Source organism: Gasterosteus aculeatus, chromosome 20, assembly GCF_964276395.1.
Source record: "Gasterosteus aculeatus chromosome 20, fGasAcu3.hap1.1, whole genome shotgun sequence".
NCBI lineage: Eukaryota > Metazoa > Chordata > Actinopteri > Perciformes > Gasterosteidae > Gasterosteus > Gasterosteus aculeatus.
In genome coordinates, this window is record NC_135707.1 from 9,008,275 (window position 1) to 9,032,183 (window position 23,909).

Here is a 23,909-nt window from a genome sequence, read left to right on the forward strand (position 1 = left end):
AGGTTTCTAAAGCGCAGTTTATGGCTGTCTCCCACCCAGTGATAGCTGACACGGGGGATTGAAAACACACACACACACACACACACACACACAGGGGCAATCTGTCTTAGTTTGTTTTCATGACATAGTGGGAGAAATGCTGATGAGTTTTGCAGGTTACTGAATTGGGGAAATGGCAGCATTCCTGCACAGCGTGAGAAGCATATCAGGAAATAGAGGCCTCCTCAGGATAAAAAATGAGTCAGTGCCAGAAATCCAGATGCTCTTCAATGCTTTTTTCTAGAGAGTCAACGGGCAGCCATTGGAAAAATATGTGCTTTATTTTTCTCCTTGAAATTTTTGGGCCTGCTGTTTATCATCGGGAAAAAACATAATATTAAAACCAGAACTCTATGCAATTGTGCCTAGTATATAGTTAATATACTTAACTGATATAATGCTGGCATAAAACTAAACTTTTTCTAACCAACTCAAATTCACTTCACTAATGGAAATACACACAAACCAATGGCAAGTAAATTATAATTAGTCATGCATGAATACAAGCTACGGTATGGGCTTGTATGTGCAACGGTTTCCTCAATTGTATGTTTTAAATATTCATGGAATTTACAAACGGTAGAAGGAGGCAGTGAAATGGGGGTTTTTATATTTTAATACAACTACATGTAATGGACCATTATGCAGAGTCATGGTGTCCTAAAACAACAGAGTCAGGAATGTCCTTGTTGCAAATGAAACCATGAAAAACATGCACACACGTGCAGTAGCTGCCCTCACCCTGGGCATCCCTTTTGATTCTCATATCATCTCATTTTCATGTCAAACACTAAAAATACCCAAGTGACCCTCAAAAGTGAAATGTGCATATTCAGCAGCAGTAAACTCGCTGACGTCACCGCGTCCCGTGCAGGTGGAGGACACCAGGAGCCCTGTTGCTTATGTTGCACCTCCTCAAATATACAACGCATATTTATAGCTTTAATGTGAGCTTTTAAATTTGATGCAATAGAAATTCTGTCTGTTTACTTTCGCTGGACGTCTGTATATTTTAACTATTGGTCAAGCAGCGGGCTCCGTTTAGCATTATGTAACCTTATATCCTCTGATATTTTTTCAACTATATATTCTATATATAATGTAAATTGTAATGTTTACTTCTTCTGCTTAACTTCTAAGGAGGTTATCTTACTTTTTACTGCTTCTCATGTCTAGTTACTCGGAGGTTTTAGACTTGAAGTCAAGTAACATAAATCAATGTAATGTACACATTTATGATCAAGTAAAGACCATTTTCTATTTGAATTCTAAGTGAGAATTCTGTCAAATTGTTACTTCTCCCTTTTAAGTGTATCATGATGGTAATACATGTGTACTTTTACTTGGGTAAGATTTGTGTTTTAATATCTTTCTTAGCTACTTTCCTTTCAAGTTAAAGATCTGAGATCCACCACATTGTTTGCCATTACATTTATCTCCTCTGCTTTATTGCAAAATTGTCTTCCAACACTCTTAATCAAATTGTGGTATTTAGGCGTTATTCTCGTTTAAACCGTAGATTCAAAATGTTTTAAATACGCCGAGCTAACTACTCCTCATACGTCCCACAGAACCTGCGGCAACTGCACACCTCAGGGAGCAAGAAGCCTCATCCCCAGTATAGACTTTTCTTCTAAAGGAAACTTTTTGAAAAAGCAACAAACAAATGAGAAAATCCTACCGTTTTATCAGCACCCTTGACTTCCTGTTAAATTTACACATTCATGTCTGACATATAGGCCTCTAGAACACAGTCGCCACAGCAGGGAAGTAATAATCTGTCTCTTGGATACATCGCAAATGTTAGTGAAATATTAGGCTAGAGGTGTGTGACGGTAAATCAATGGAAGTAGGAACTTTAGAGCTACAGTAACATTCTGTACAGTCTCTGCAAAGCCTCAACCACTGGAGACCCTGAGGTCTCTGCAGTATTGGAGTCATGGTTTGATGATGCCATTTTTATTGACATCTTGGAGAACTGGAGCTGCAGGTCACTTCTTTGTTTCCAAGGTAACGGTTTAAAAAAAAAAATTGGGCTTGGTCTTTTCTTTATAGTAATTGCCGTGTTGCCTTTCAGGGGACATGTGTCTTAGAATGTCTTCCTGTCGTCTGTGGTCAAAAGCCCTTCGCATTTCATGCTAATCGCTCTTCCGTTTGGCCTCCTAGAGAGGAGAGCGATTTCATCCGAGCCCTTAAACGCAGAACTACATGAACACAGCAACGCACGCTACTTCTAAGGGATGCAATATACATATCACGGCAAAACTATCATCCATTAAAGGTCAAAAGTATTACCAGTGAAAATGACATATTAAAATATCATAAATCATGTTAAGGTCAATGTGTGTGCTATGAAATATGTCCCTGCAAGAGAAATAATACTGCTTTCATATGAAAGACAGACATTTTTATAAAGTATATATTTTAAACATTTGTACATTTACCAAATGACTTCGGTGAAATCTGCTTATAGTGAGTTCTAGATTTTAATCACAGTCTCTACTGTGACTGTGCTTTTATTTTCTCTTTAACACATGAAGCCACTATTCTAAGATCAAACCATCTACCGTTAATGCCTTTAAATATTAATGTCTATAACGCTGATTGATACCATTTGTTCACGCTCTTTAAGTGACATTATTAAATTATAATAGTGCAGCTCAAGACTTTCCATCTTAATTAAAAATGATTTCACTTCTTAATGATAATCCATCTTCAAAAGTAAAGTCTGATTTAGGGGGGCGAGCAAAAACGTGATGTAGTTCTTTGTATTGGACTGAGTGAGCACACTGACGCAAACTTACTCCACTACGGCAGACTTCCCGACTCTATTAACTTATCATAGTTATTAATGTATGATTGACCTGTTAAAGTAATGGGTTACATTTATCATTCTCTACGCTTTGTGAATACATATATATATATTCTTTTACACAGGCGTCCTCCTCCCCCCTCTGTTTGCTCTTAATTTCTCTTCCCCCCCTTTTTCATCACTACTCCCCCGTCTCTTTGTCTTTCCCCTTGTCCCCCCCCCCCCCCCCCCCGCTCCCTGCGACACAGCCCCTGTCTCTCTCTTTGCTGAGGTGGCTGTACCTGCTGTGACTTTGACAAAGTAGTCTCCACGCGTGCAGCGGTGTATTTCTCTCTCTGTGGATGCATTGCAAGGGGGCTCAAGAGTGTTTGCATTAGCTTCATTTTTAGCTTGCAAATGTCTGACTGTTGAGCCTCTCTGTGTGTGAGTGTGTGCGTGTGTGTGTGTGTGTGTGTGTGAGAGGATACTGCAGCATACTAGCAGCTGCATCCACCGCTTATGTGTCACACTATACGCTCATCTCTTCTGTCTTCCTTTACTCCTCACTTTTCTCATTCCTCGCTCTACCTCCCTGTGCTCCTCTTATTTCGCGCTGCACCCCCCCCCCCCCCCTCCTGCTCCTTGTCCCCCCCCCTCCTCCCTCCTCCCTCCTCCCTCCTCCCCACCCGCTCTCATTGATAGTGAAGTATTTGTGACTAGAATACTGAGGAGCTAATCATTATTCCACGAGCAAAGCGCAGTGTTCGGGCTGAATGTCAATCCCCCCCCTCCCCCCCCCCCCCTCCCTCAGTCTTCCTCTTCCCTCCCCTATTTTTTTGCATGCTCTCCAAGCAATAGTTAACGCGGGAGCCACATTACAGCGATGTGTAATGCTCAAGTAAGGTTTACGTCGGTGTTTGGAGTGTGTGTGTGTGTGTGTGTGTGTGTGAGAGTGATACGTAGTTGTTATGTAAAAGCACTTCACATCAATTTGTCAAGAGCAAAGGGGTGTGGGATGGAGATGAGAGAGAGACAGCTGTTAAATGCATATTTAGAGTCAGGAAGAAGAATAAAACAGAGTGACGGCGTTCTCGCAGTGGATGCTGTGAGGCCTAAATCTCCAGTAACGTTAAGTTGTTTTCCTAAATTGTATTTCACACGTTGGATTATCAATATATAGTTTAAGCACAATGTGCAGGCAGTCGATCTCACGAAGCAGTTTCAGTGTCACCGAGTCATGCTGAAAACCAAGAGAGGGGTAAATTACACAATGCACGCGCGCACACACAACGTGCAAAGAGATAAATAAAGGATTTTGAATTTGTGAGTAGGACGGATGCAGAAACATTCATATCCAAATGTCCGCACACACACACACACACACACACACACACACACACACACGGCCTGAGGGAACCTCTGCTGTGACACGGCTGCAGTCTAATAGGCCGAAGCATGAGTGAGTAATAGGTGTTCCTGCACCGTCCGCCCACTAGACAAAGACATCTTGAGATGCACATTATTTTATGAGATGCAAAGCGAATAGGTGGAAACACGATGAAGCATTGAGTGGGGAGAGGCGGGTGAAGGGGGGTGGGGGTCTGTTTGAGACCAAAGCAGAGGGGACAGCTCGGCATCGTCACATACTATATCCGCGTCCCTGTTTGATTAGGGGACGGCTTAGTGGACGGACCAGAGTTGATGCATCCAAAGGCTCAAATCAGAGGCCATTAGTCAATATGGGAGAAACAAATAAGCCCTTTCTGTACGTCACACCCCTGTGTATCTTTGGTTGAACTGGAGCAGCGTGGATTTAAATGTTAATGGGCACATGACAGATTTAGATGTCGTCTTGTTTATTTAACAAGACGACCTCCGTCAATCTGGTGACGGAGCATCTGAAAATCTGAACTTCCAGAAATCACTGCAGGCCAACACAGCGTCTTCACCGGCAATTAAAGAGCCGCTCAGAGTGAGAAGAATCAATGATTCAACCCTCCGCGGTGAGTTTAATAACCTGGGAGGACGTGAATTGCTAAAGGAGCATCGGGTCCTGCAAGGAAGACAAACATCTGTATCGAATCTGCACGGACGCGACCGGGGAACCACAAAGGCCTCACGGGGCCACCGTCCCGGCCTCGTTAGTGGGGGACAAGACGGCGCGGCGCGAGAGAAGCGACATACAGGCAGTGACATCACACAGTGCCTCCGCAGACCGCTGTCTGCTCGATGCTGTGGACTTGTGCCTTACATGAGTGAACGTTATAAATAGTGAGGAGGATGTCGGCTCCGTTCAAGGGAGTCCCGCCGTCCACGTGAAGGGTCGAGAGGGACGAATGATATTCAGCAATGTGTGAGCCTACATTATTTGTGTTTGTCCGGTGGTCGAAAAAGTACGACTCTATAAAAATGTACTCACTATTTCCAGTAAGGGCCTTTCCAGCATATTGTTTGACAATTAAAACAGCAGTTTCTGTGTAAGTAGCTCTCAAAGTCCACATGTTTTTAATGACTATGTTTTTAGCTGATTACAATAAACTGAAATCCCGCTGGTTTGTCGTCAGACCAATGCAATGTATCCAAGTAGTAAACGTCTTAATCTATAATGTAACGTCAGAGTTGCCTTTAACATGCAGACTAACTTTAAACGCACACATGTTTGATCCAACGGCGTGCTCATGTTATGTCAATATGTGCCCGAGTGTGTGAGCCCGCCCGCGTGTTTACATCTGATTCCGCTGTGTGTGTAGATGTATATCTATATATATGTATGTGAGTGTGTGTCAGTGCGTGATGTGTGTCATTGGCTGTGAGGCCAGTGGCTCGGTGTTGTGATAGTGTTTGTCACCCTGAGCATGTAGCCATGTCAAACTCTGTCAAGGGAGTTTACCCCGGCTAGGGATGTAACACATCCCCATGATTACTCTCTCCCTTGGTGTGTGCGTGTGTGTGCGTGTGTGTGTGTGTGTTTCCTTCATGGACAGTTTTTTTTTTTGCCTTTCCCCTTATTTCAATGCTTATCTCAGAGACTGACAGAGGGAAGAAAGAGGGTGGGAGGGGGCTGTGAGATATTCATCTTTGAGAAGAAATACCTAGAGGAGAGATGGAGAGAGAGAGAGAGAGAGAGAGAGAGAGAGAGAGAGAGAGAGAGAGAGAGAGAGAGGAGTTGGTGCTGCGAGAGGAGGGAGGTGGGTGAGAGAGAGAGAGAGAGAGAGAGCTGATTAGATTGGAGAGAGCCGAGGGGGTTACTGGCATACTATTGAGCACGGGGAGAGACAGAGGGGAGAGAGGAGAGAAGGGAGGGTGACTAAGTGAATGCAGTTTGCCGTCGCGTGTCACGGAATCACAGCGAATTTCCACGCGCACGCGGACGGTTTGGACCTGAATCAACAAATGGATGCGGGCACACTGGATGTACACCGCATGTGAGGGGTGGGTGGGGGGGGCGGGGCGGCGGGGGTGGGGGGCAAGAGTGTTTCCTCCACATCCTTTGATCTGTGCATCACATACTGCTGCGAGGAACCCCGCCGAGGGGGAGAAGGAAGAAATTGCGGACCACCCCCCCCCCCCCCCCCCACCACCACCTCCACCCCGCTCCCCACCTCCTCCTCCTCCCCCCCCTACAGAAGCCGCGGAGCCGCGAGCCAGGAAAGAGTCGACTTTGAGACTCGCCGGGATTGAAGATGTGCTCAGTAAGTATTTGAATAAGCTGCAAATGTGCGCGCGGATCGATGCCTCTGACGCTCCTTTTGCTGTTGTTTATTATTTTTATGTTCCACGTAGACAGAGAAAATAAGAGGCAGTTGTGCTGCAATGTCTGTGATGTTGTGAAATGCCGTTTGCATTACTGAACAGCCCCCCCCCCCCCTCTCCTCGTCCCCCCCTTTGGTTTAAACAACTACCCCAGACTTGACTCCGTGTGCGCGCTGCTTTGCCTCCACAGCGGCGGAGCGCGCGCGTGTGAGCGGACAGCAGCAGCCCCATTGGTATTCAGCGGAGGGAGCTCCGGCATCTCGCTGCGCCTTTTCCCCAGGATGGGATCACAGAGCGGGGATTGTGCTCGCCTGTTGAGAGCCCCGCTGAAATGGGTGAGTGTCCGTCCTCCTCACCCCCTTTTTTCTCTCTCTCCCCACCCATCTCATCCTCTATTTGCCTCTCGTTTTCTTGTTTCTCGCATCTCTCTTGTTCTGCTTCCTCGTATGTTTTGTTCGGAGCATTTTCACCCCTAAAGGGTCTCCCCTGCATTTCCTTGTGTTTCTCACCCACTCACACTGCCCCCCAGCCCCCTCCCCCCCTCACCCATCCATCGAGCAGGCCACCGCCGTTTGATGGGTTTGGAAGAAATCTGTATGGGTCACTTCCATGTGATCTCTCCAAGCTCCTCTCCACATTCTGTTTGAGATGTATGAGTCTCTTTGCTCGCAATGAACCGAGATGCTTTGTGTGTGTGTGTGTGTGTGTGTGTGTGTGTGTGTGTGTGTCTGTGAGGATTGCTATTCCTGCGTCTGTGTCAATCATGTTGGTGGCGTTTCACGCCGCCTGTGCACCTGTTCCACAAGGCAGAGAGGGCAAAGAGGTGTGTGTTCAGCCACAGTGTGGGGGATCCGCCGGAACAAAAGGTTATGAAGTGGATCAATGTGATTAATTGCTGCAAGCATGACAGCTGTGACATGTACATGCACGCACGCGCACGCACGCGCACGCACGCGCACACACACACACACACACACACACACACACACGCACACACACGCAGGCAGACAGAGACACAGTCTGTTGCTTGACACGCAACATCCTCTTTGCACTCCTTGCTGATCTACCTTCTGTACACCAATTCACACCCACCTACGTCTTTTCACACGTGGCACAAACACACACACACACAGACACACACACACACACACTGGCAGACACGGACACCTGACTTGATAGTCTGCAAACCGACACACACACACGCACACACAGTGTCACACTAAATGGTCCGTGGGGGATGTGGGTGTCACAGGACGGTCACATCTATCCACACAGCGTTATTGATCGGAGCTGATACATCGAATGGCGTGCTTCAAATTAAATGGACCATCATCTTTTAACGTCACTAAACCTGTAGGATGATTTTGTTTTAGTTCTGTTAAATGAGTCCATTTGGTCAATAAATGGCTGCACGCTTAAAGAAATGCTTCTATTCTCTATGCTGTTTTGAATTAAGACGGTATTTAACAGGGAGCTTTTTGATTTAAACCACTATAGATTCAACAGGTGCAAACTGTTGCATAGTAACAGAATCGAGACTCTCTGTTTTACATCCTGCTGCTATTTTCAGATTTATCTTCATTCAACAAAAGGTGGTACAATTATGAGGAAAGGAAAGAACCCTCCTCATTTTAACCCTTATTTCTTGTCTGAAGGAATGAAGAGGGATGGAAAGCTTAGAATGTTTTAGCACAATGTGGAGATGAACAACTGATAAAAAAGGGTAAACTAATGCTAAATCTGATGAAAGGCACTAATCTAATACGACAAACGTATCACATGTGGCCTGTAAATGTTTTTTTGGTGTTATTCTCAAATCTGACATTGGTTTTGTTTGTAAAAGCATTGAAATAAGCTCAGACATTTTCACCTTTTCTTAATGAGGAGATTTTTCACTTTTACAATTGAACCCAATAGCACAATTTCTTTACACCATGATACGCGTGTCGGGTATTATATCCAAACATCAGCTGTCTATTAGTACCTCCATAGCAGTGTGAGAAACATGGGGGCATCAGTCTATACGGGCGCTGTGACACTTTCAGGTGGAACAAATTCTAACTGACATGTAATTGGTTTAAACACATGTACCCTTGACATAAAATACACGGTGGACTTAATTCTGTTCCATTCATTCGTGGCGCCGCAGCCTCCTCAGCCCAGTGACAGGCTGCCGTTGCTATAAGGCAGTTAACAAAGTTTGCCAACACCCACATCTCTTTGCACCATTTCCCTGTCTATGGCGTTGAATGCTTCCTCCAATTACCTCCGAGATGGTGTCGCGATTATCCATTCGGCACGGCTCTCAATGTCGACCTTTTCCTTTTTGCTTCACAGGGGAGAGCAAAGCGAGTTCGCTGAGGGCAGCGGGGCGCGCGGTGGATCAGAGGGACGCTTTGTTTTGGGAACACTGAGAATTGCAATGCACATTCCAATGGAATCCGTCCCCGCAGGATTCCACATTCCAGCAGATCAAATATTTCATGTTCGTTCGCTAGTTTGAATTCTTACTTAAAATGACAGCCTATGCCAGGCTGTCTGCACCTCCTCCAGTGGGACGTCTCGTATCTGTACCGATGCTTTGAGCCCGGACTCCCGTCTCCCAGCTGCCTGCGGCACATTTACCAGTCAGAGTTCCTTCCCCCGGCCCTCAGTGTACTCCATCAAATGCATCTTGGATACTGTGAAGTGTGATGGACAGCCAAACTGGAATTATAGAAAAGGGCAGGAGAAACGATACAATGAAAGCAGGCGAGGTGTAGATCCGTGATTGGATATAGGGAATAGAGGAGAGACGTGTCAGAGGTGAGTGTTTGAAGATGGTGCTTGTTTGGGAGAGAGCGAAAGGATCAAATCATCGAGCGAGTCGAGGGGGCGGAGGAGCGAGCAGGCAGCAAAGTCGGAGGAAGAGTGACAAGGACAGAATAGACAGCAGGACGACAGGCGGGGTGGAGTGTGACGAGGAGGAGAATGACGTACGGGATAAGGCAGAGTGACACAAATGTCACCATACTAACCTTTCATGCACTCCCCCCCCCCCTCTCTACTTTGCCTCTCCTCCTCCTCCTCCTCTCCTTCCAGATCGGAGGCCTTGCAGAGATGGACACCAAATGGGCAGCATGGAAGCCAACATACACCCTCCAGCGACGAGCTTTCCACACCTAACCGCCTCCACCATCTCCAGCCATCAGCGCCGACCTTCCCGGCGAGGACCGGACCTGCGGGGTTGAGGCCGGTCAAGCTAGACCGAGTTCACCAGAAGCCGCCGACAGGAAGTCAATCCAAGCACCGGGGGAGGAGGGGGAGGGGGGGGGGGGGGCCTCGGAGGAGTTGACTTACAACAAACCAATCAACCTGTTGCGCACCACCAACGAACTTCTTGGACCTGACATGAAATAGGCCGCAGCGATGCTTGAGCAAAGGTATGAAGCTTTCAGACTTGTCTGGATTTATCGGCCGGATATCCTATCAAGATTACGACATTTTCGCGCAAACCTCGCGGCTGGGGCACTTTTACCGATTGGCTTGTGGGCAAAAGCGAGTAATTGAAAATTCCTCCCCGAGAGGGTCTCTATTTTGATTTGTTGTGTTTTTTTTGTTTTTTTTTCCAAAGGAACAATTTGAAAAGAAACCTCTTTCCCACCATCTTTTTCATACATTGTGGAGAAATATATTATGAAGCAGCACCATTCTTCTTCATCCTTCCTCGGTGACGGAGAGAGGGGAGGGACGCACTGTCCAGAATAGATAACAAGCGAGGAGACCGGCGCTGAGGAGAGAAGAAGGGGGAAAGAGGCAGAACATAGAAGAAAGCCGCCAGAAGGAAGAACACGTGGCGAGAGAAGAACAATAGAGAGTTACTTCTCTATTGTTCAAAATCCTTACGAGTCTCTTTTATAATTCGCCCGTGCCGTGTTGGGGGCTAGTTACCACGATGGGCTGGGTCAGAATTTACACCAGGGGGGGCACTTGAGCAGGCGAGTCGGGTTATGCCCCCCCCCTGCACCTGCCTGGTCTGTATCTCAGTGTTTGGCAGGAAGACATATTGAAGGATGGTTTGGTGAGACAGCTCTACTGACAGACAGGCTCTGAGGCTGGTAAGACAGACCCATAGGAAGACAGGGAGACGGGCACGCAGCCCTTTTCTCCAAGTGTCAGCCAGAGAGCCAGACAGACACCCGAGGCCGGCGCGGCAGACAGCTTGCCATTGATTGTCATTCTGTGCCGACTGTAACGCCCAGAGAGAGTGAAGGAAAGAAATAAGAGACAGAAAGAAAGAAGGGGAGCATCCCTGCGTTCATAGCTTCTGGAGAACCTCACCTCATCTGCATCCGTATAGTGTGACAGGGCTGCGCACGAAAAAATAACAGGCTGGGCGAGAGGAGGCTGTTTCTAGAAAGGTAGAGAGACACAGAGAGAGAGAGAGGGGGAAGGCAGAGAAACAGAGGGAGAGAGCAGGTGTCGGAAATCCTCCCCTTCATCTGCTTGTCGTTTACTCCGTTATGTTCCCCCGTCGTATGGCGACGTGATTGGTTTCGTGGCGCCGGTGTTCCTCTGCTCATCGGCCCTCTGCAAACCAGAGACACACGACAGACAGAAGAAAGCAAAAAAACAGACAGCAGAAAAGGAAAGGTGGGGCTCAATGGACTAATCCCCCCCCCCCCGCGCCCCCCTGCTTCCTTTTCTAAATTTCCAAGAGTGACTGTTGTATTTTTCACCTTTTTTCTTAAAGTCAGACAGAGGAAAAAGACAAACAGCGGACCAACCAATCGCGGGTTTTTCTTTGTGCACACAATCAAACCATCCTTTCATCAACTGTTGATTTTTCTTACCTTGCTCTGAAGGGATTATTTTCTCCAACCGAGTATAAACACTGAAATCCTCCAGGTTCCCTCTACGTGTCCTCATCCCCAATGACACAGAGTGAACCCCTCTGATCCCCCCTCCTCCCCCCCGGTGCCCCCCGCCACCCTCAGCCAAAGTGCTAAAACCCTGGTCTCAGATCTCTGTTGACTCACTACCACAGCGATAATAAGGCACTGCGCTTCTGATACCGTCCGATTCATTCCGTAAGTAGGACTCTCTTTCTTTTCACGTGTGTGTGTGAGTTTCTGTGTGTATTTGTTCAGATGTATCCTGCATGTCATTGGCGTGTGTTTAGCCCATGTGTGCAGGAACGCGGACGCGGCCCGTCTTTCTGCAGTGTTAGTTTTACTGCCGTCTCCACTGAGGATTCGCTTCCCTGTGCTTCCTCTGCTGCAGGCACTTTGAGCATGTGTAGGTGTGTGTGTGTGTGTGTGTGTGTGCTCCAAAGAGGGAGATTTTGATGTTACAGCCAAGCTTACACCAGCATCAGAGTGGTGTCAGAAAGAGGCAAAGGAGGTGCCTTTCCCTCTGTGTGTGTGCTCGCCAACATATTGGTCCTGAGGTTAATTTGAACTAATTAGTGGGGAGAGTATTTTCTTGCTTCTCAGAGCGGTTTGGGTTTCTGTGTCAGTGTCCTTGCATTCATTAGGGGGGCTGAACCAGCTAACGGAAATAACTGTGCTTCCCTGACTAGTTCCTTGTTTGCCTCCATTTCACGTCTAATGCCCTGAGCAACGCATCCCGGCTCCGTAGACATTTTCAGCCTCCTATTATCTCCTTATGCGTTGCATTAAATGAAACCTTACACTGAAACCCAGCTCCGTCCTGCATATTGCTAAACCCATCTATCTCCGTGGACACATCCCCCCGTCTTTATTCACTCCCGCAGTCACCCGGCCCTCCACCGGGAGACTCTCAATCAAGATAGTCCCTTCAAACAGACCAATGAACTGTGAATAACGCCATTACACAAACCCCCAGCGCCAAGCGCTACCAAAAAACAAAGGGGGGGAAAAAACAAGTGAGAAAGTGAGAAATGAGAAACATGCTTTAGATTGAAGGGAAAGAACAGACGAGGAACGAGAGAGCGAGAGAGGAGAGTGTGAGACAGAAAGCAACAGAGAGGGTGAGAAACAGAGAGGCAGGAGGGAGGGTGGCGGAGCAGGAAAAGACCTCCGCTCCATGGGGGCACTGTGATGGGCTTAGCGAGACCCCGCTTTGTTCACACTGTTGGTCAGCCTCACCGAATTAAGATTACTAAATAATACGATTACTGCAGCTGCGCGCTGATAACACACCGCTGCCGATCCCCTTTGTCACTGTCAGAAGACCCGGAGAAGGAAGGGAGGACTGTCACTGCGACGGCTTCAGAGGCGTGTGAAGACTCACTGCATTACGCTGTCGCCAGGGCCGCTGCGGGAAAGTGGAAGTACACGGCGGGACTTTTAATATGACAAGTGGCCATAAACAGAAGGGACAATGAGGAGAGAATAACGCTAGCCCAGGTTTGCGCCTTCGGATTGACGAATCCTGTCGCGTTCCATCGTGTGACGTCAATTTGGACTCGCCTTAGATGTTCTCCAGTCGTTCAGGTTGCGCCCGTCGGCTCCACTGAAGAGCGAGTAAAGCCAGGAGCCTCTCAGTATATTAGCTGATTCCACATGTGTAAACATAAACCAACGTTCGCATGGAGACGCCCGGCCCTTATCTCTGTGTTTTACAACACGTCTTGTGCTTGGGCTATTTGTTTCATGTTTCCACGCTTGACAGCTTTGACACAGATTCCTGCCAAGTTGACCTTGCAGTTTAAAGTGTAATAAAAGCTAAACTCCCCGGCTGTGTTGCACATCGATATATGTTCTTCTGGTGGCTGATAAATGGTCTCACACACCTCTGGAGAGTGGAAAAACAAGCGGGCAGCATAAACCGCTGTCCAGCTCTGCTCAGTGGAAATAAAGTACAGGCGTCTGAAACCCACTGCTCCCACACTAGTGATCTAATACCGGGGTTGGGCGGGTCTCAAACCCCCCTCCTACGAGATAAAGAGTATCTGTACTCGCCTCTCAGCGGGACCAACCATTTGCCTGCAGAGTTTATGATTAGCCGGGAGCAGGAAGTAGAAAAGATGCATTTAGCATGGGATGTTATAGTACCAGGGTAACAAATAACAAACGGGAGCGGAGGGCACAGAACAAAATCAATGAAATACGACACCTGGCACAAACGTGCAGCTGGAAACAGCCCCGAACCATTGCGGGTTGGCAACCCACCCATTTCGGGTCTCTGTTCCTGTGCAGCACATTTGTCATCCACTAGAGATTTCATGTACGTGTCACGGAGTGTATTTGCTTCAGTGACCAAATGCACTTTGACCCCCATCCCTCCACAGCGGAGCCCCACAGTCACAAAATAACTGCATGAGTCATTCGGCAGAACCAGTAAAGCGTCCGCGTTGAATCACATACGCTCTGCTCTGCCCAGCGTGTTTAGACATGCAGAAACAGAAGGGGCGATATGGGCGTGACGTGCCAAATGATCAGTTATGTCTTCCTGTCATTCCGTCTGCGTTTATTTCAGTGCTTTTCCCGGCAGCAGTATACCGTGCTGGTGCAGCGTGCTTCAAGCCTTTCACTTGACCTGAGCCGAGATGCACGCGCTTCACAGGATACTATTTCACGTCGCGTTTCCAACTTCCCGATGCCGATGTTTGTTACAAGCGAGGTCCTTCCGGACCACTGAGCCCATCGTCCCTCAGGGTTCAATATTCTAATTCCATATCCCAGATTTGTATTTGTACTAGCGTTCCTTGATGATTCTCTACTTACTGTTAAGGCCAAAACACATTTCCTCATTGTCTGCATCATTAAGCATTTTGCGGTTCTTTGGTGGCAACAGCTGCTGTTTCTTCAAAGGCGATCAGGAGCTGTAATTTCTTTATCAGAGCTGTCATGCAGCAGGGAATACATCTCCAAAAGGTGTGCTGTGGTGTTATCACAGGGAAAGAAATGTTTAGACTGTGACAAACGCTGAATAAACCATGTTCGGTGACTGGCATCTGCTATCATGCCCCGTGCTGCCTCTTGGGTTGTAGTTCACCCCCGAAGTGTCTCAGACAGCCTCTGCTCCGCAGAGAGCAGGGCTAATTTGGGATATGAGATCTTTTTCTAACACCAAGCAGCACTTCACTTCCCTCTGCCTTCAATCCTCCGCTGCTTGACCACCGACGCGAGGCACTGCAGCCTGCACGAAACCTTTGCTCCTCGTCGCCTAATGGAGCAGAAAAAATGGCCCTGTTTGCGTAATCGTTTGTCCACTCCTGCTTGCTTCAGGCTAGCTGGCCTTTGGGGGAAAGATTGAGTGAGCGAGCGTGTGTGTGTGTGTGTGAGAAAGGAGGATGACAACAAACGGACATTAGGACACACATGCCCTTTCCATAATGTGCTCCCGGCTGGGCAGTTTGGATGGCTATAAAACGAATGCCGCTAATGGCCTCTTGGTTAATGGAGTCATTAAGATTGGATCGCGAGATGATAAAAGAAATGTGTAAAATGTGTGAGAAGCGGGTGGAAACTGCAATTGTTTTTTTTATGTGTACTGTTGCTTTGATCACTTGTGTGTTTCTAGTTATTTAGTATTTCAGTAGCTACACCCAGGAGATCCATCCAGGAAATCGGGCAGCGACACTGTTTTGCATTTAGCATCACCAAATATCGTCAGTATTTCATCATTCTACTTGCAACGCGGTGTGAGGCTCAGTCCTGACCCGACTTGTCCTCGCAAGCGCAGCCACTTCCAATGTTCCGCCGCTGGATTGTGTGAGAGTGTCGATGTCGTTACAAAAGGCTGATTTGAGGTCATGTCGCTGCATATCCCTGAGAGAGTGAGTGTTGCCGGTGGAATGAACCCCTCGTCAATTCTACGTCAATTTCTTGATTCACACCAGAGGGTTTGCAATTGTCGCTGTGCCCGTTATGTTTTGGGACCTGAGCTACGGTCCAGCTTGTCTCTCTCCTTTACTTACTTACTTATTGCACCACAAGAGGAGGCCAGCTCGTATGCAGACTCAACATTAAATCGCCCAAAACACAAAATCAGAAAGAAGCAATCGATCGTTTGACTTGTAAGCTTTGTAAATGTCAACAGTTTGACGAAGCACGTCACTCAATATAAAGCTGCGTTTTACTCTGTCACTGTTTACTCAGTGATAACCATATTAATCCCTACAAGGATGTCAGTCCATGACATCAGATCCTGAGCAGGTGAAAACAGAGACTTAGCGGGGGACGTCACACTGCAATTACTGATCAAACCTGTCTAGTTACCCCGAGGAAGCGTAAGCAAAACCGACGTGAGGACTTGACGTTCAAATCCCCCCCACAAAGAGGCTAAGGTTACAAGCAGAGGAGCACAGCAGGGAGGTAGAGAGAGAGAGAGCGGAAGAGAGCGGAAGAGAGAGAGGTGGAGAAAGAGGGAGAGAGAGGCAGAAAGACGGTGAAAAAGACACAGTGCGTTTTTGCACTGACTTGAAAAGATGTTTACAAAATATAATAAAACTGTCAAGTGGAAAAGTAAAGCGATATATACTTATTTTCTAACAAAGCAAATTAGCCATCTGATCCGACCTTTCAGCGTGGCCTCTAAAGACGGTTGTGTCATTGCCTCCACAACAAGTGGTATTTAGCATTTTGAGTCAAGAGCCTGTAATCAGCTCCACCGATCAAAATGATTGACACACACACGACGGTTCCAGCTCTGCTGCCTCGGTCCAAACGGTGACGCAGCAGTCGATTATGAGCTACTGCCGGATTTCAAACGGGCCGAATATTTAATTGGCTCAATGAAACATAAAACATAAAACCAAATGGGCTCCAGCCATGTCATTAAGAAGAAAGAAAAAAAGATTTCCACTCATATGCGGTAGGTTTTGGCTGGGATGAGACCCCCCCCCCCCCTCACTGCAACCACATACAGAGATGTGACAAAATAGTACAATATTCATTCAGGCACCGTTGCCTTTTCGGGGTATGACTTTCGCATTAACCGTGTATAATGTTAAATCAGACACACAGGGAAAGAAGTGTTGACTGTAATTAAGCTCAAGTGGAGGTGTGCGTGACCTAAAATGAAAATGCTTCACAAATGCCAAATGACTCTTTAAACCCCTCGACAGCTTCCTGCGGGCGATGCGTCCCCGCTTCACTTAAGCTAACCGAAAGCAGCCCATCATCTGAGAAGCTCAAGTTAAAATGAAAAACAACTGTTGCCTCTGCTTCAGCGGTACTTGATGTAATCCATGGAGTTGTTTGACCGGCGTTTATTTCAAGTCTTCCTGAGCTATCCACTTCCCGAAGAATCAAAGTTTAAAGCCAGAGCAATTTATCTTGTTGTTCTCACTGAATCTCTGAATCACAGAGTGGTGCAGTGATTTTTCCCCTTCACCAAACCCAGAAATGTTATATTTTATCGCAAAATACTGCAAGATGGTTATACGTGCACATTAGATGTAGCACGTGTGCATGTTGGTGCCATTTTTATGCATACCGAGCTTATCTGTGTAATATATATCTTATATCTTATCTGTGTAATATATATCTTCAAAAGATGTGTGTTTATCATTTTGTTTTAATCACATGCATGATGAAAGCTTGTGGAAGAGGGGAACCTTCTTCTGCCATCGTTCACGCTGGTGGTGTGTGCCAGAATCAATGAATTGCGTAGTGCCGCGCTCAGACTGCTCATAAGACGGCCTTTCATCTGGAGGTACTACAGGCTGAGGGGGAAGATAATGTGCTGATCCTTACAAGTGATACCAGCTTATTATCACCTGCAATAAGTATCAGCTCTGCTGTCTGCAGGAGGCTAGTGGAAGACTACGCAAGAAAGGGATAACGTGGGACACAACATATTGTGTGTCTTACTCAAAAGATGCCTCAATAAAGCAGTTGAGAATTGGGGTTAGCGAGCAGATTGTGGATCGGGAATAGATTTGAGGTATTATACAGGCGCTATGTTTGCTTTCATTTGATTTAATGGCATCTAAAACAGCAATAAGTGGGGAAAAAAGCTTGAAACATCACGCCGACTTATCTCCTGCTGATAAAGTTGATATAGTAGACTGAGGAGACTCAACCAGTGTTTATACAACCAGTGGATACAGAGAAACATACTAATCAGTTCCATCCATCTTACCACCACATCTCCACTATCCCCACCTTCATCGGTGTGCTGGTTGGTGCTGGGCAGGTATTAATTCTTGCTGAAAGAGCAGTGTGCAGTGTCAACAACGCAGATGGGAGCGGTGGGAGTTAACCACACCAGTTAAAACAAAGCAATGAGCTCTAATATGCTAAAACACTCTTTGAGGCTGAGGCTGAACTGCACACTCACATGATCATTTTCTTTGTCTGAACTGCAAATGACCCCTATTACCTTACATTACAGCAGAATGAATGGCACAGTTATTATCTGCATAAAATGCAGAAAATAAGATGTCCGGCTGATTTTATACTGTTGAAATAGCTTGCAGGTAGCTAATTACTAGTTATGTTTCCCCAGAGATAATTCATTGTTTACCCGACAATGTCAGACCGCTGCCCACTCGGACAAAAGGCACAGCCATCATTTGCACTGCCTGAAGATTCGTCTAACCGAGGCCCCACGATAAAACCGTTTTTCAATTTTTGCCATGCAGTCTCAACGGGACATAATCAGTGGCAAGCAGTTGGCCAGTGGCACTCGCCGGCTATATCCTGTCAGTATAATAACAACTGCGTCTCACGAGGGGATAACCTGCCTTATTGCTCAATTTACATACAGCAGGTAATCATCGTGACCGCAGGCTATCTGTGACTGATGGTGTGTGTCAGCACTGTGCATGCAGCCTTTGTTTTCATTTGGCAATCAGACCTTTTGAGCCATGCTGCTGCAGAGATCGATGCTTCATTTGGATGATTGTGTGTGTGTGTGTGTGTGTAAGTCACCTAAATGCTTGCCTGTGGGCAATTATTCATGTATCCATCTCACTCAGCGGGGCTCTGAAGCAGACAACGCAGGACTACTTTCCTGGGAGACCATGCAGCCGCCACCAGGGCTTTGATATTAAAACACTGTAGTACAATGATTTATTTTAAGAGAAAACCCAAATTCAGAAATATGCTAATAAAGGGAAGTGTGCGTGTGTGTACGACCGTATCCTCTGAAGCTCCTTTAGTGAGGGGATGTTGGAGCCGGGGGGGCGGGGGGGGGGGGGGGGGGGGGGGGGGGGGGGTGGAGGAGAGAAAGATAGGAAGCGATAGCTCAGCAGAAAGATGTAAAGTCCTCCGGTGGCTGGCTAATCTACCAGGCTTAAGGCGGCTGGTTTCCTCCGAGGAGGGCGAAAGCTCTGCTGGGCCCACCTTTCAAGGCGCCCGGGCTGCAGCCACAGGGGGAAACCCAAACACATTGATTAGCCGTCAAGGAACGAGGGGAGTGTGTGGGGGAGGGGGTGCAAAGAGAGGGAAGGGCGGTCCAACTCCCTCCACATCGTCTCTTTTCCCTCTCCACGTCTGACCCCCTCCTCCAGCCCAGGCCACACTGCTTCGTCACCGGGACATCCAGGTTCAGCAGAGATGATTGAAGATGGAGGGAAAGCAACACAAAATTAGTGTGTTGAGCGAGAACAATCGACGAAAAAAAAAAGAAGGAAAGTAATCAAACAAACAAACAAACAGGCGAACCCAGAACAGTTGTGTTGTGTTTTCTGCTCTGATCGCAAGCCAAAATCGAAGAGCGTGGCAGTGTGTGTGTGTGTGTGTGTGCGTGTGTGTGCGTGTGCGCGAGCACGGCAGCTGCTGAGTTGCTGTGTTTATCTGTATGAAATCTTTAGGGTAAATAAAGCTCGAGTTCTGGCAATAAGACGGGTGCAGAAGGCCGGGCCGAAGAAGAGCTGCTGTAACATGGACGACAGAGAGAGAGGGAGAGGCCAGGTGTGAAGAAGAGAGCAACTCTCTCCAAAGTGCCAACCGGACACGCGTTTGAAGTGGCACATATCATGAATACACATGAGCAATGTTTACTTTCATGCAAAGCAAAGCTGGAGGTGAGGTGCTCATTAGAGGCCGAGAGGCCACGGCGGTATGAAGAACGGCGGCTGCGATGATTTACTGCTCAGAAAGGTCCTGTATAAGTTCCCCGCTTGTATTCATCATTTCTAACCTTGTGTTCATTTAATCGCGCTTGCGCTGATTAAAAAAAAAAGAAAATACGACGAAGCCACTAATTAAAAAGAAATTTGCAAAAAGCTGAAATGAACCTTGGGGGCATTGCAAACATCAGAGATAATCTCCTCTGTTATATCTGTTCATTGCTCTGTATTTCAATATAACCTACAAATTATGTTGTAGACTACCTAATAATACTTTTTTGTCCGTACATTTATTAAGAAGACCATTAATCTCTCAGGCGCTTTACTGTAATGCCATTTTGTAAGGATGGGTATGACGGAAACAAACTGTTGATAATGTCTAATACTGCTGATAACGACGGCGCCAATTAAATAACTCTCCCTGAACTTCCACTCCAGATCATAACTCAACCACGGGAAGTTGGATTATCAACCCGGTCACTCCCCCAGGGCTGAGAATATAAACTAGCACCGGCGGTGGTGTGATTAGAAACCCTTTCCTGGCGCGCCGCTAATACATTCACTGGCGTTTGATGGCCTGCAGTATGGCAGGCTGCTGGTTGTGAGTAACCCGCCGCATAACCGACCCTCCCCCACATCAAACGCTGCCTTTCTTTCTGTGTTATTTGCTATGCACTTTAATTTCTTTTGCTTGTTAACTGAATACATGTCAGTGCATAGGGTTCCTCTGACAGCATTAGAGGAATAAGCAACGGCTCTTAAGTCTTTCTGAGTCTTTCTGGGTGGAGATTAAGCAACATCGGTTAAAGGGAGACGGGAGGGGAAATGTGTTTTAGTCTTAGAGGCATTTGACAGCGCCTCCATAATAGTGAGCTAATCCTTTTTATACGGTGTGTGTCTGTCTGTCTTACGTTCCTACACACATTGGCAACAACCATGGGCATTGACTGGCACACACACACACACACACACACACACACACACACACACACACACACACACACACAGACTCGTGCATTCATCAACACTAAACGTAAGGAAAACCGTGCATGAACACACGGTAGTCTTGGCTGATGCGTTTGAACTGTTGATAACATCTGTCAAAACTACGGCAGCCGTGACCGTATAAATGTCGTCCTCCTACAAAGACAATCGTCAGAAAAGGTTTTTCTGCGCTGATGCTAGTGGCTAAGGTGCCCGTTTGTGTCTGTTGTTGTGTCTGTGTGTGTTCCGGGCCCAAATCGACGCGTTACAGGTGTGAATGACAGGTGTCCCTTTGTGTTTGCTTTGCAGGATGAAAACGTTGCCTGATCCCCCCCCCCCCCCCCTCCCTCCATGACCATAGCAAATAACCTGTAGCAAGAAGTGCCCTATCTGTTGCCGCACACTTGTTCTACTCATTAAGAATTAATTGATATCTGACATTTGATATCCATTGTTGAATCACTTTAATGACATTGATGTGACAGACTCAATTTAGCCAGTTAGGCCACATCAGAGTGAGAAGTCATTTCGTCCCCCCCCGTAATTATCTCCCTCGCCGCACCCTGTGATTGCAAAGACCAATTAAATGGGATCGACCTCCCATCCTGTTTGCCCCTTTCTGCAACCCGATTGTTGTGTCATTGGTTGAGCATCGTGACTGCCCCGGCTCAATCTCTGTTTTTTTATCCTCCTCTCTCAGGGGCAAGTGAAAACTAATACTTGTGTTTCTTGCCGTGTGATAATGATGCGCCGCTCTCTGTTCCTTTCGAGTCTGCATTGAAACCTCGATCCCGTCCCTCTGCAGTGGCTGCGTCCCTCCGTATCTGAAGAACTGATGGTATCTCCCCCCTCTGTGAATTTCCTCCTCTCCTGCTGAATTAACCATTCGTTCCCTATGGCTCTCTTTCTCGACTTTCAATATTCTCCTCTCTGGCCTCCCAATCCTCTCCCCTTATCTCTCCTTCACCACTACATTTCCTCCATCTTGCTCTCTGTGTCTTACTCTCCTACCGTTTCCTTTCTCTGCACCTGCTCACCTCAATCACTCTCTTCTCCCTGACTTAAGGCCCAACTCTGTATCCTAATGACGCTTTGCATGTCTCTGTCCAGGAAGCATCAGAGTGTAACCTGCTAAATTGGAATGTTATGGTGAGGCAACACACACGCATGAGAAACTCTTGAGTTAATGGACAATTTACCTCACCTCATTGTTACAGCCTTTACATTCATTAGACACCCTCAGCTCTCTCCTCTGGCCCTCTTTATCTCTCTCCACTCACTCCTTTATTCCTTCATGCTCTCCTATCTGTCACAGGCCAGGTTGTCTTTGTCCTAAAAGCCTGGCTGAGTTCTTCTTTATTGTGTCCCACCATTGCTGTATGTTTCCTGTTGTTTGAGTGTTTGCTGTCCACCTCGGTCCCCGCAGCCCGTTGGAGTAACTGGTAAAATAATAGTAGCAGCCAGCCATAAATCAACCCAATTGAAAAACATCAACATTATAGTCCCCCTCCCTTTCCTGACCTTTTTGGGCCTTTTTCTGTGCCCTTCACCTTTGTTCCGGGAGGGAAAGACGGGTGCAGGCAAAGGTTGTGGGCGGGGAGATCAGAAAAGGTGAAGGATAATGGGAAAACCCCCCCACTTGTGTTACTTTGTATGTGTATTTGTTTCTTTGCACTGGTGTTAGTGCACTTGGTTTCAGAGCAAACAATGCAATCTGGAAGCTGTTACTGGTGTGTGGATGCTCTGTCCTGACCAGAAGCTTAGAGGAGAAGGCTCATGCGGAGGAACAATATCCTTGTGTCAGCAAATCTGCAATCTATGTGTGTGTGTGCGTGTATATATCTGTGTGTGTGTGTGTGTGTGTGTGTGTGTGTGTATACACACGTGCATTACAGGCTTAAGGGAGGGGAAGTAAAATGTGTCACGGTGAGAAAGATAGCGCTAAAATGGGAAAAAGAAACCATTGATGGATGAGAGCTCATCACCAAGGTAGTAAGAGAGAGAATGGGTGGTGAGTTAAGCGATGCGTTAAATGTGATATATGACACGGCCACATACATTTTGTAGACACACAAAGTGATCTATACTCATACACAGAAGACAAATGCACTGCCACGCACCCACATATTTAGTTACAGCAGCTGATTGCAGGCAGCGTTGCACTGTTAAAGCTTTATTGGACCTATAAAATAATAGCAGGTCTGTCTGCCGTTGGTTTGCGGTGGTGATGCTTGCCAAGACAGAAAGCAGTGAGGAAGTGTTAAGATCCGCCGCTTTAGATAGCTCGATCACGCAAGACATCCGTCCCTGAGATTACTGCTTCCTCTCTCCTCCCCCCCATGTTGGTGTGGTGCTCACAGCAATTAATTATTATCTTTGAAAAATTCAGCAGCATCATGTCCTTCCAGGAACAATGTCCCAAATACTCTGCATGATCCACAGACTTTTCATTGGAACCTTTTTCTAAAAACTTTCAGAATTAAGATGTACAGCATTCATTATGCAAAGTTGTTCCATTATTATTATATATATTACATCAAAGGTAAATATAGCTGCCAAGTTAAAGTGGTGGAGAAGAAGCTACAATAAACTAAAGCGCACCTAAAAGATCAAAACACACAACTGCACGCCATGGGTGCTGGCGCTCTCAAAGCCCGCTCACTTGACTGAACCATATATGCCGCGACACATCTTGCAGATACATTGGCATCCGCGCACCCTTACAGACTCTCAGCGCGAAGGCCGCGCGCCGCGCTGAGGGGCTGACGGCTGCCATGGTAAAATGCCGGCGAGGCTGGAGGATCGGGCCGTTACCAACCGGATGTGTTGGAGGAGTAACGAAGAGGAGAGGAGAGGGAGAAGTACGGAGTAAACAGGGAAATACAGTTATTTATCCATCTCTTTTATAGTGACATCTAGTTTCATACATAGTGTGTTATTGTTTTATTTAAAAAAAAACATCTAGGCATACTATTTGGTACACAAATATCACTATGGAGCAATCGGCTGATGAAAGATTTAATAACACTGAATAACACTGATTTGAAAACATATAACAGATAATGATGAGGAACTAAAGGAGAGACTGGAATAAACTACCGTGATGAACCAGTTCATAAGCATTTGTGACCCGGAATGAGGTTAATCATTCTGTTCCTGATTAACTCCGAACTGGCTGGGCGGCACAAACTGGTAACGACTCATTAATCACTAATTACTCAATCATTAGTTACTCTTTTTGGTGGTAGTCCTCCACGCACCCTTGCTGGAAATTATTGGCTATATATTTTGCAGATATTTTAATACATATAAATATGAGCGTACAGCCTGTTTTAGAAGATATTTTCCAGGTAT

General features: G+C 46.7%; 1 protein-coding gene across 7 annotated transcripts in view; it reads left to right on the top strand.

The window, feature by feature from the left end:
- Positions 1 to 6,740: 6,740 nt before the first annotated feature.
- grik5 (glutamate receptor, ionotropic, kainate 5) overlaps positions 6,741 to 23,909 on the top strand; it is a 67,091-nt gene continuing 49,922 nt past the window's right edge. For 6 of the 7 annotated variants that reach the window (XM_040164855.2, XM_040164857.2, XM_040164860.2 and 3 more), the window contains exons 1-2: positions 6,741 to 6,918; positions 9,665 to 11,652. The gene's annotated coding sequence lies outside the window, so the exon portion shown is untranslated. The remainder of the gene's footprint in view (positions 6,919 to 9,664; positions 11,653 to 23,909) is intronic. The other variant, XM_078095018.1, reaches the window with a different exon arrangement.